The sequence below is a fragment of the Bidens hawaiensis genome, unplaced genomic scaffold, assembly GCF_021521415.1.
Source record: "Bidens hawaiensis isolate Kalapana, Puna unplaced genomic scaffold, B.hawaiensis_p1.1 tig00010895_1, whole genome shotgun sequence".
In the NCBI taxonomy this organism is placed as follows: domain Eukaryota; kingdom Viridiplantae; phylum Streptophyta; class Magnoliopsida; order Asterales; family Asteraceae; genus Bidens; species Bidens hawaiensis.
The window spans coordinates 149796-159925 of record NW_027491842.1 but is presented as its reverse complement, the minus strand read 5'-3'; the positions used below and the strand labels follow the sequence as shown (position 1 = coordinate 159925).

At 37.0% G+C, this 10130-nt stretch overlaps 1 pseudogene across 1 annotated transcript; it reads left to right on the top strand.

The window, feature by feature from the left end:
• Positions 1–2579: 2579 nt before the first annotated feature.
• LOC143536721 (protein DETOXIFICATION 16-like) lies at positions 2580–5236 on the top strand (annotated as a pseudogene). Its single transcript, XR_013135926.1, has 7 exons — positions 2580–2809; positions 2903–3442; positions 4011–4097; positions 4254–4310; positions 4412–4769; positions 4859–4945; positions 5090–5236. The product of XR_013135926.1 is annotated as a protein DETOXIFICATION 16-like (transcript).
• The last annotated feature ends 4894 nt before the right edge of the window (positions 5237–10130 follow it).

The window sequence follows — 10130 nt, the reverse complement described above, 5'->3', positions numbered from 1 at the left end:
GAATTTGATTCATATCGTGAATTCGAAAACAAAATTTGCAGTTCTAACAAAAACACGGATGCCGCCAATGAAGAAACACGAATCCTCTCCCCGGGTATGGGTCCTGGATCCGATGAGTCAACAAGGTAGGATACGGTTAACTGCCAAACGATATGAACCGAATTGCCTAAAGTCCAGTGACGAACACCTGCAAAACAGACATCGTGAGCTCATTACGGGAAGGACAAGAGGGGGGTCTTCCCGTAACCACCCTCCGGCGTGAGAATAAGTACTGTTTCTGTAGAAGATAAGCACTTAAGTAAATTGAGAGAGTACATTGGGAGTGAATGAATACCTCATGATGGTTGAGAGAGTATTTATAGCCGAATGGTGTGGGAAGGTGATTGGGGCCAGCTGTCCTTTAAGAAGATGCCTGCATAACCGTCTGGACACGTGTCCTTATGTGATAGGTTCATCCTATACGTTGCATGTGCATGCATAACAACCTGGACACATGTCTTTTTCCCACTGACTAATGGGGGAATATTGGCCATGTGCACGGTTATAACGTCCTTGCCACTTGTCATCAATTGACTGGCCGGGGGCTCACGTATTGCCCAAGAAAGCATTTTGGTAAATCTTCTAGAATGCAATCATGTGTTGACAGCTGTCCCAGAGCATTTACCTCGTGGTTATTTACGCGGAAGGATAGCTCTTCCCGCGGATGACCTTTGAGGGTGCTGTGGTGTTTCCGCATGCGCTATGAGGGTGTTTCTTCCTCAAATGATTATGCGGATGGTTTATATGTCCCGCGGGTGACTTATGAGGGACTTCTGATTGACCCGCGGGTTGTCCTTAAGGGTATTTGGGTCTTTTTGGTACCCTACCTCTATAGTGTCCTTAGGATGGTTATAAGTGTTTCCTTACCATAGTCGACGACTATGGTTGCACTACCCGGAAAACATAAATTACGTACCTTTGGTGATGTGTTACACAGGAATTAGATGTCGAGGCCGAGTATCATTATTCCATTCAACGTGTTACACATGAAGTATGAGAAGAATGCAAAGTATCTTTGTGCTTCTTTTTATTATACACGACGAAGACGACGGACCCATAACGGAATATTTTGCACATTTTCAAACAAATAATTATTATGTTACTCATTTTAGTGACTTTTTTCCACGAAGGCATCGAGGACCAATAAGAAAATGTTTGTAGGATGAAAAAGTGATTGTCGACTTAATTATGAGTCAGACTTGATGGCTCAATAAAATGTTCAACGCACGAAAAACATATATTATTGCGGTGTCGCAACATATGACCAAACTACAAAATAATCCAAAAAAACATTTCTTTAAATTGAACCAACATTTCTAGTTAGTTGTAAGTTAATACAGAAATAATCTCTTCTACTTCAATATACATCAAACTTTTATAACTTTAATGGAGCTTTTCCAAAGTCTTTTCACATAACTCTTTTATATATATATATATATAAAAATGTTCAAATAAAAAGAAGAAGTTTCCTAGAAATGGTAATAACCAATAGAATTTTGACATTTGGCATTAAAACCTATGGTGAAAGAATAATTCTAGGAAACTATGTCGGTTATAATGTTGAAAGAGTATTTCTAGGAAATTATGACGGTTTTTTGTAATTTTAAATCTCAACCATTGATTGATATGATCCAATGGCTATGATTTATTCCTAGTCTTCCTAGGAAACTATTTCTTTTTAGGATAACCCTACCCTATATAGAAAAATGTTCAAATAAAAAGAAGAAGTTTCCTAGAAAGACTAATAAAAAGGTTCAAATATATATATATATATATATATAAAAGATATCATAACACAACTTATTAGGTGAATAACGAGAAGCACAAAATAAATGATACTAATCAAGATTTCCGTACTAAAAAAAGGAAACGAGAAACTAACTTATATAATAACTAAAAAAACGAACTGAGAAAATATAAATATGACCGTTCTAATTTATTTTTTTACAATATATTAATTTAGTTTTATTTTAATAGATTCTAATTTCTAACAAAAGAAACGTTGACCAAACAACCACTCAAAAGTCGTTTAAGACACGATTAAACCTAAAAAAGTACATTGTAATAAAAAAAAAGTACATTATATTTTTTATTGGTACATGAAACATATAAATATAAGATATAAATGCGTTAAACAAGTCGTATTCATGATTAATGCTTATGCTAAGCTCGTTGTCTCTAACTAATTTAACACGATAAGTACTCTTTTGTCAGCCATACATTTTCCTTCTCTCCCTTATTTTATTTTTTCTCATTTTTTCCCATCGTTGAAATCCAACGTTCAGTGTACATAAGTTTCTTGAGATTTCAAATTACTTGAGTAAGAGGAGGTATATAGAAAAATGAAGACCCGTGAACGGGTCGTCTTTCCATTTACGAGATGACAATACCCCCACGATTTTCTATCATCATTTTTGTTTGCACTTTAATATTCTTTCTAAACTTATAAAAAATCTACTTTAACCATTAGCTGGTTGTCGTACTAGCTGATTATCACCTCTCATATACATCTCTCTCACACCTCGTGAACAGATCACAACAAATGGATCATAATATAAAGATACCTCTACTTACACAAGATGATGGTGGTGGTGTGTTTAAGGAAGTAAAGAAGCAGTTATGGCTAGCTGGACCTCTCATATGTGTTGCACTTCTTCAATACTCTTTGCAACTTGTTTCAATTATGTTTGTTGGTCATCTTGGAGAGTTATCTCTCTCTGGTGCTTCCATGGCTACCTCTTTTGCTACAGTCACTGCTTTCAGTTTATTTGTATGCACTTAACTAACTCAAGCTAAATACTATAAACAAAGTTTTTAAACTTTATCATCATTAAACTGTATTATTACTTGTTAATTTTATCAGATGGGCATGGCAAGTGCTTTAGATACACTATGTGGACAATCATATGGAGCAAAACAATACCATATGCTAGGCATATATATGCAAAGAGCAATGGTTATTCTTACGGTGGTTGGTATTCCTCTAGCAGTCATCTGGTTTAACACCGCTCCGATCCTTAAATTCGTCGGCCAAGCCCCTGACATAAGAGGCCAGGGTCTATGCTCGCTTCATGCTGCCTAGTCTTTTTGCCTATGGTCTTCTTCAATGTCTTGTTAGATTTTTACAAACACAAAACATTGTGTTTGTGATGATGCTGAGTTCCGGAACCGCCACTTTGATTCATGTACTTGTGTGTTGGATTTTGGTGTTTAAGCTTGAGCTTGGAAGCAAAGGGGCTGCATTGGCAAACTCAATATCGTGTTGGAATAATGTGATATTGTTGACACTTTATGTCAAGTTTTCATCTGCTTGTAGGAAAACATGGACAGGGTTCTCTAGAGAAGCTTTTCATGATATCCTTGCTTTTATTAAGCTTGCAATACCTTCAGCTGTTATGGTATGGTAAGATTTTACTCTCCACACACAAATTTAAACTTATGCAATCCATTATACGGGTGGCAACATATTCGAGGTAATGGGGATCGGTTTTGTTTAGTCGAGTCAAAATTGTTCCAGCCGGATTAGTTGAGGCGTCAAGTGTCAGCAGTGACGGTTCCAAAAAATATTAAAAATAGTGGAAATATTGGGTAAGGCCAAAAATTGGATTGAGTCAAAGAAAACAGTGATTAATTAGCAAATCATTATTCTTAAACATATATTATTGTGGGTCACAAAATCGTAGCATGATCAAGTGTTCTTATGGTGGGCCCATATATTGTCAAATGAAAAGATATTTAACCCCCCCCCCCCCCCCCCCCCAAAAAAAAAAATAAATAAATTAAAAAATCAGTGTCCATGTGGCTTGAAAACCCGTACACGAGCCATGTGCTTATTCTTGTCAATCGTGTAACTTGTAACCTGAATGCGACCCATGCATATAACCTATTTAACTATATATATAAGAGTAAACTGGATCGTATAACCGAACTAAAATAACTAGATTTTAAGTGATTAAAATATATTTATGCAGTTTGGAGATGTGGTCATTTGAAATGATTGTTCTGCTTTCTGGACTTCTTCCAAATCCTAAGTTGGAGACATCGGTGCTTTCCATATGGTAAATTAACTATCTAATCATATAAAAACATTAATTATTAACTACTGCTTGTACACTAGTTTATGATTTTAAGTTTTCGGTTTTCACAAGAGAAGTTTATTTCAAACGTTATGTACTACAAAAACATGTATAATCCTATGTTTCCTGCTTCCGCAGCCTTAATACTGCAGCAGTTATGTGGATGATCCCATTTGGACTAAGTGGTGCTGTCAGGTATATATTCTGCATATAATCATTCATCCAAACAGACATTTGTCACAGGCCTCTTTACGATCATGTGTTAATATTGAAGTATGTTCTGATGATTTGTGTAGCACGCGGGTCTAAAATGAGTTGGGAGCTGGACATCCACGCACCGCACGGTTATCTGTCATGGTTGTGCTAGTAGTGGCTGTTATATTAGGAATTTCAGTGGGATCAGTTTTAATGCTGATTCGTAATATTTGGGGATACGCGTATAGCAACGAAGTTGAAGTTGTGGATTATGTAGCAGCCATGACGCCAATTCTTGCAGTATCAAACTTCATGGACGGTATCCAGTGTGTTCTTTCAGGTTTTGTACGAGGATGTGGTTCCCAGAAGATTGGTGCATACATTAACCTCGGGTCATACTACCTTGTTGGCATACCTTGTGCCGTTTTACTGGCCTTCGTGTTACATGTTGGAGGAAGGGTATAATTATATATTTTATTTTTGTATAATAAATTTCATTACCAAAGGGGAAATGTATACTAATCTTGAGTTATAATATTATGATTCAGGGATTATGGTTCGGGATTATTGCGGCATTGATGGTCCAAGTGATCTCATTGTTGATCGTTACCATACGTACAAACTGGGATGCTGAGGTAACACTTTTCAGCTGATTTGGTTTAACCAAATTTTATTAGTCGTAATATTCACCTCCTAGGCTCTTAACTCATTCCCATTTTTAATTATCGAGCAAGATATACGCGTGTATCTAATTGTTAGCTGTTTTATTGTGGATATAGGCTAGGAAGGCAGGGGAAAGGGTATACGAGTCTGCATTACCCGTAGAGATTGTATCGTAATGGTAAAGTATTCAAAGGTTTGGAGTTGGAGGTAATTGAATGGAGAAGAATTTAAAAGACATGATTAAATCTCATATATATAGTTATTCAAAACTTTCATGAAAAATCGTATTACGTGATAACTTATAACACGGATCAGATTTCGTCATAGTTTCATTTTCTATTTTGACTAAGCTTGTAGATGTTTATAAGGTCTTTCGAGTGTTTACACCTATGTTGATTCGAAGACTCGGTTGTGTTGTTTTGCCTCATTAGAAAGAAAAGTGCATTTGGTACACTTCATTGTACCCTTTTAGTGTAATGTTTATGTTTCCTTTTTACTATTTTACTCTGCTATAGAGTGTATACACCAGTTTATAATCAATCGTTGGAAACCAAAATCGCATAGGTACATAAAAGGTCACAACATTAAACCATGTACGTTTGAATCGCAAGTGCGATTGAAATTGCTCACACGATAAAATTGCAGCCTATTGGAGTAATATTTGAGTATTCTTAAACTACTAAAAGTTCGACATGGTCTTGTTAAAAGCTTGAATCAAGCATAGCTAAATTCAGCTTGAGCCCTAACTTAAGCCTAAATTTTAGCTTGTTTAATAAACAAGCCCGCTCTCCAACATTAGATACCGATTTAAGTAGGCTTTTGAGTGTAAACCAGCATATTAATTATTAAGTTAAATATAATAATTTTTATTTTATAAAAAATATATTTAATATCAAATAATAACTAGTATATCGAATGACATCATCTTTAGAAAGATCTAAATGTGGATGGGATAAAGGGAGGAACATTATAGTGTTTCATGAACCTCGGCTAATAAGATAATGTATATCAAGAGTAATATACAAAGGCCATAAGTCTCGTATGACGAGCATATATATACCAGCTAATTCACGATAAAGACCATTAAACGATTGTCAAGGACGATGCTTAGAAAAGTAAATATGGAACAAGAGATCACTACAAAGGTTATAATGACAAGAATACCAAAAGCTTGATGAGGAGTTCGACATACATTTAAACATAACTCGTTCTAAGGTTTATTGTGACATGAGGTCCAAGACAAGTCAAAATGAATTTCGACAAAGGGTCCATAAAAGATTAGAAACAAGATATATATACATATATATATATATATTTTGAAAGGCGTCAGATATATATATAAAAAAGAAACAAAACCACGACTAGCAAGAAACTAGACGGGGGGAAACAAGAAAAGCGTTACACATACATCAGAGGGTTTAACAACCACTCTGTCCTAGAAAAATGACATTTACTAGACCGACCACTATACCAAAAAAAAAGATAATTGAACGATGTCATCAAAAAGGCGCTCCTTACTTCCTTTTAAATTGAAGATGATGACGTTTCTCAGCCTCCAAATATTCCACCAAGTGATAAAGATAATCGAACCAACTAACTCTTTCTTCTTTTCCACTAAGTGAGTCGAACTAAGCCAATTCATGAGGGGGGAAGGAGATCGATCCACCGGAAACCGAATATCCAACCAAGTGGCAATTTTGCTCCAAATCTGAGAGATAGAAGGACAAACACCAAAAATATGACTAGCCGACTCCGGCCAAAGGTTACAAAACGGACACAGAACAGAGGGAATATCAATATTTCAGTCCACCAAATTACATTGGGTGGGGAGCCGATCCATCAAAATCCTCCAAGCACAAATATTGATCTTTCTCGGAATGTGTTTATACCAAATAGTTGGAGAAACACTGGTTGGCAGAAAGTGTCCCTCCATCAACAATCTCATATCTTTAACTGAGAACCCTACCACCCCATTACAAACCCATTGCCAACGATCCATACTATCCCCAAGATGCACCTCAGAAGTAGAATGAACCAGATCATCAAAGGAAGTCAGTTCGACTCCACCTCTCAAAAGCCTTCGCCAACGCCACCCTTCCGAACCCAACCTTTGCGCCACCGAGCATGATTTATTATTTTCCAAAGCAAATAGTCTTGGGAAAATATTTTTTAGTGGCTCGTCCCCCAACCAAACGTCAACCAAAAAACGAGTATCTTCACTGTTTCCAAGAATCTTTGTAAGAGCCGAAGAAGGGATAACTCCACGGTTGTTCAAATTGTCCCTTAATTTCACAATTATTCCCCAAGTTGAAGATCCTAGATCTCTTTCACTCTCGTTTAAAATTCCCGCACCTTCACCATAGATCGCCTCAATAACTCTCACCCAAAGACTGTTCTTCTCATTTGCAAACCTCCAACATGTTAAACACCTCAAGAGAACCAATACCTAACCCTCCATTAAGCTTAGACGCCATCACCTTTTTCCACGCTACCCAATGGATTTTTCTATCGTCCTTCTTAAAACCCCAAAAGAATTTCGCACGAATACGTTCAAAGGTCTTTAATACAACAACAGGCGCTAGGAATAGGGACATATAATAAGTACCTAAAGACCCGAGGACAACATTAGAAAGCAAGGAACGTGCCCCAACCGAAAGCATACCTGCTTTCCATTTACAAAGACGATCACGAAACCTATTAATAATTGGACTCCAAGCAGAAGTTCTATTCATATTAAAACCCACCGGGAGACCTAAGTAAAAGAATGGACATGTACCAACACTACAACCCGAAATAGAAGCCCAGTACTCAGTCTCCATTCTATCAACCTGAAAGCCAAAAATGGAAGATTTGGACAGATTTACCTTAAGGCCAGAAACGAGGTAGAAACCCTTAAGCAAATTCAGCAATGTCTGAAAATTCAACTTGGACCATTCCCCCAAAAATATAGCATCATCGGCATAAAACAAGTGGGAAATGGGTTTGTCCTCGTTTCTAATCCGAATCCCCGAGAACATCCCAGAATAAACCAAATCTTCCACCGCCACATGCAAGCCCTCCATAACCAAATTGAATAAAAAAGGAGATAACAGGTCTCCCTGTCTCAAACCCCTTTCCATAATGAACTCAGAGGAAGGACTACCATTAACCAAAATAGAGATTCGAGATGACGTAAGGCAACCATGAATCCACTTTTCACCGAAACCAAGAAAACCCATTATAGACTCTAGGTAAGCCCAAGAAACAGAGTCATATGTCTTTTCTAAGTCTACCTTAAAGATAAACATTCTCTTTTTCTTTTTTTCGCCCAACCAACAATCTCGTTCATAATAAGAGGGCCAACTAAGATCTGTCTACATTTGATAAAAGCGGATTGTTCACCACTAATAATCGAGTCCATCACTTTCGATAGCCTATTTGCCAACACTTTTGCCACAATCTTATATTGAACCCCAATGAGACTAATAGGGCGATAATCTTTAGCGAAGATCGGGCTCTGGACCTTAGGAATAAGACTGATAAAAGAAGAATTACAACCTAGAGGAAAAATAAAAGTGTTAAAAAACTGAGTAACGGCATCAAAAATATCATCTTTAAGATCCTCCCAAAAAAGTTTAATGAACGCGAAAGAAAAACCATCAGGTCCAGGAGACTTATTACTACCGCACGACAACACCGCCTCTCGAACTTCAGCAAGCGAAACATTCGCTTCAAGACCCTCTCTTTGTAAAGGAGATAAGCTCTTAAACCGATCGCTCCGGTTTACAACCGGAAATGTATCGAATTTGGCGAATTTGGCGCTGAAGAAATCAAAGAAGGCAGTTTTGACTTGAGGCGGATCCGTAATCCAGTTCCCTTCAAGTTTGACTCCCGAAATGGATCTCAAATTCCTTCTTTTATTAATGATGGTGTGAAAGAACTTTGTGTTTTCATCCCATTGGATCGGCCATTTATACTTTGTTTTCTGAGCCAACTCATTAAAAGACTCTTGCTCCATTTTAGCAAGATCATTGGCAGACTGCATACGAATAGACCTAATATTGTCATCCCCTTGACCCGCCTCCAAGACCACACCACATAAACCAAGACAAACGAGGAGATCTTTTTTTCTGTTTTTTAACTCAGATTGTTTAGAAGCATTCCACGATTTAAGACAAGATTTCAGTCTTTTGAATTTAGCTTTTAAGCGTGACATACCCGAACTAAACGTTTCTTGATTCCAAGACTGTTTTACCAATATAGGTAACTCTTCACACTCTAACCATGAATTGAAAAACTTAAACGGGATTTTACCAAACTCAAACTCCTTTTGTCTAAGAATAATCGGCCGATGATCGGAAACCCCAAAATTGAGAATCAAACCTTCAAGATTTAACACCTTATCGAGGAAACCATCAGATAATAGAAATCTATCCAATTTACTGTATTTCCCTGCATTAACATCCAACGTGGTAAAAGAGAAGCCCCCTAAAGGAACGTCGACAAGGTCATTCTGAAAAATAAAATTATTAAAATTATTTGCATTAGAAGAAACAAAGACCGAACCCAAACGTTCCTGATGAGATCTCACAGAATTAAAGTCTCAAATAAGCAATAGTTGCCCGGATGAAGAGAGATAAAAGAAGAGATAAAGCTCCATAAGGCAACTTTATCCACTTCTCGTTGAGGAGCATAAATATTAACCATAAAGCAACTTAAATTAATGCCAACCCAAGAACCCTCCACGATAAGAACATTGTCAAAAGAAAAGCACTTATGCTTAGAAAACAATCGGGGATCCCACATGGAAACCAAACCACCCGATTTACCTCTAGCCGAAACGGAAGCAAAGTCAAATAAAGAATTCCCCCACAAAGACCTCAGATAAGTAATGGAGATAGAAGCCAATCTCGTTTCTTGAATGCCAAGGAAAGTAACCTTCTCTTTATTACATAAAGAAGCAATCATCCTTCTTTTAATACCACACCCGATCCCACAACAATTAAGAGACATAATATTCATTGGACAACCTTGGTGTCTCCCATTCTATCAATAAATTCCTTCACATCAGCCTCTGACCCGTCCATCTTCAAACCCAACAATTTTCCCAAGACAATCAGTTTGGAAAAGTCCAATAGAAAAGACCCATTATTACCTTTAATTTTTTTTGTTCCAATA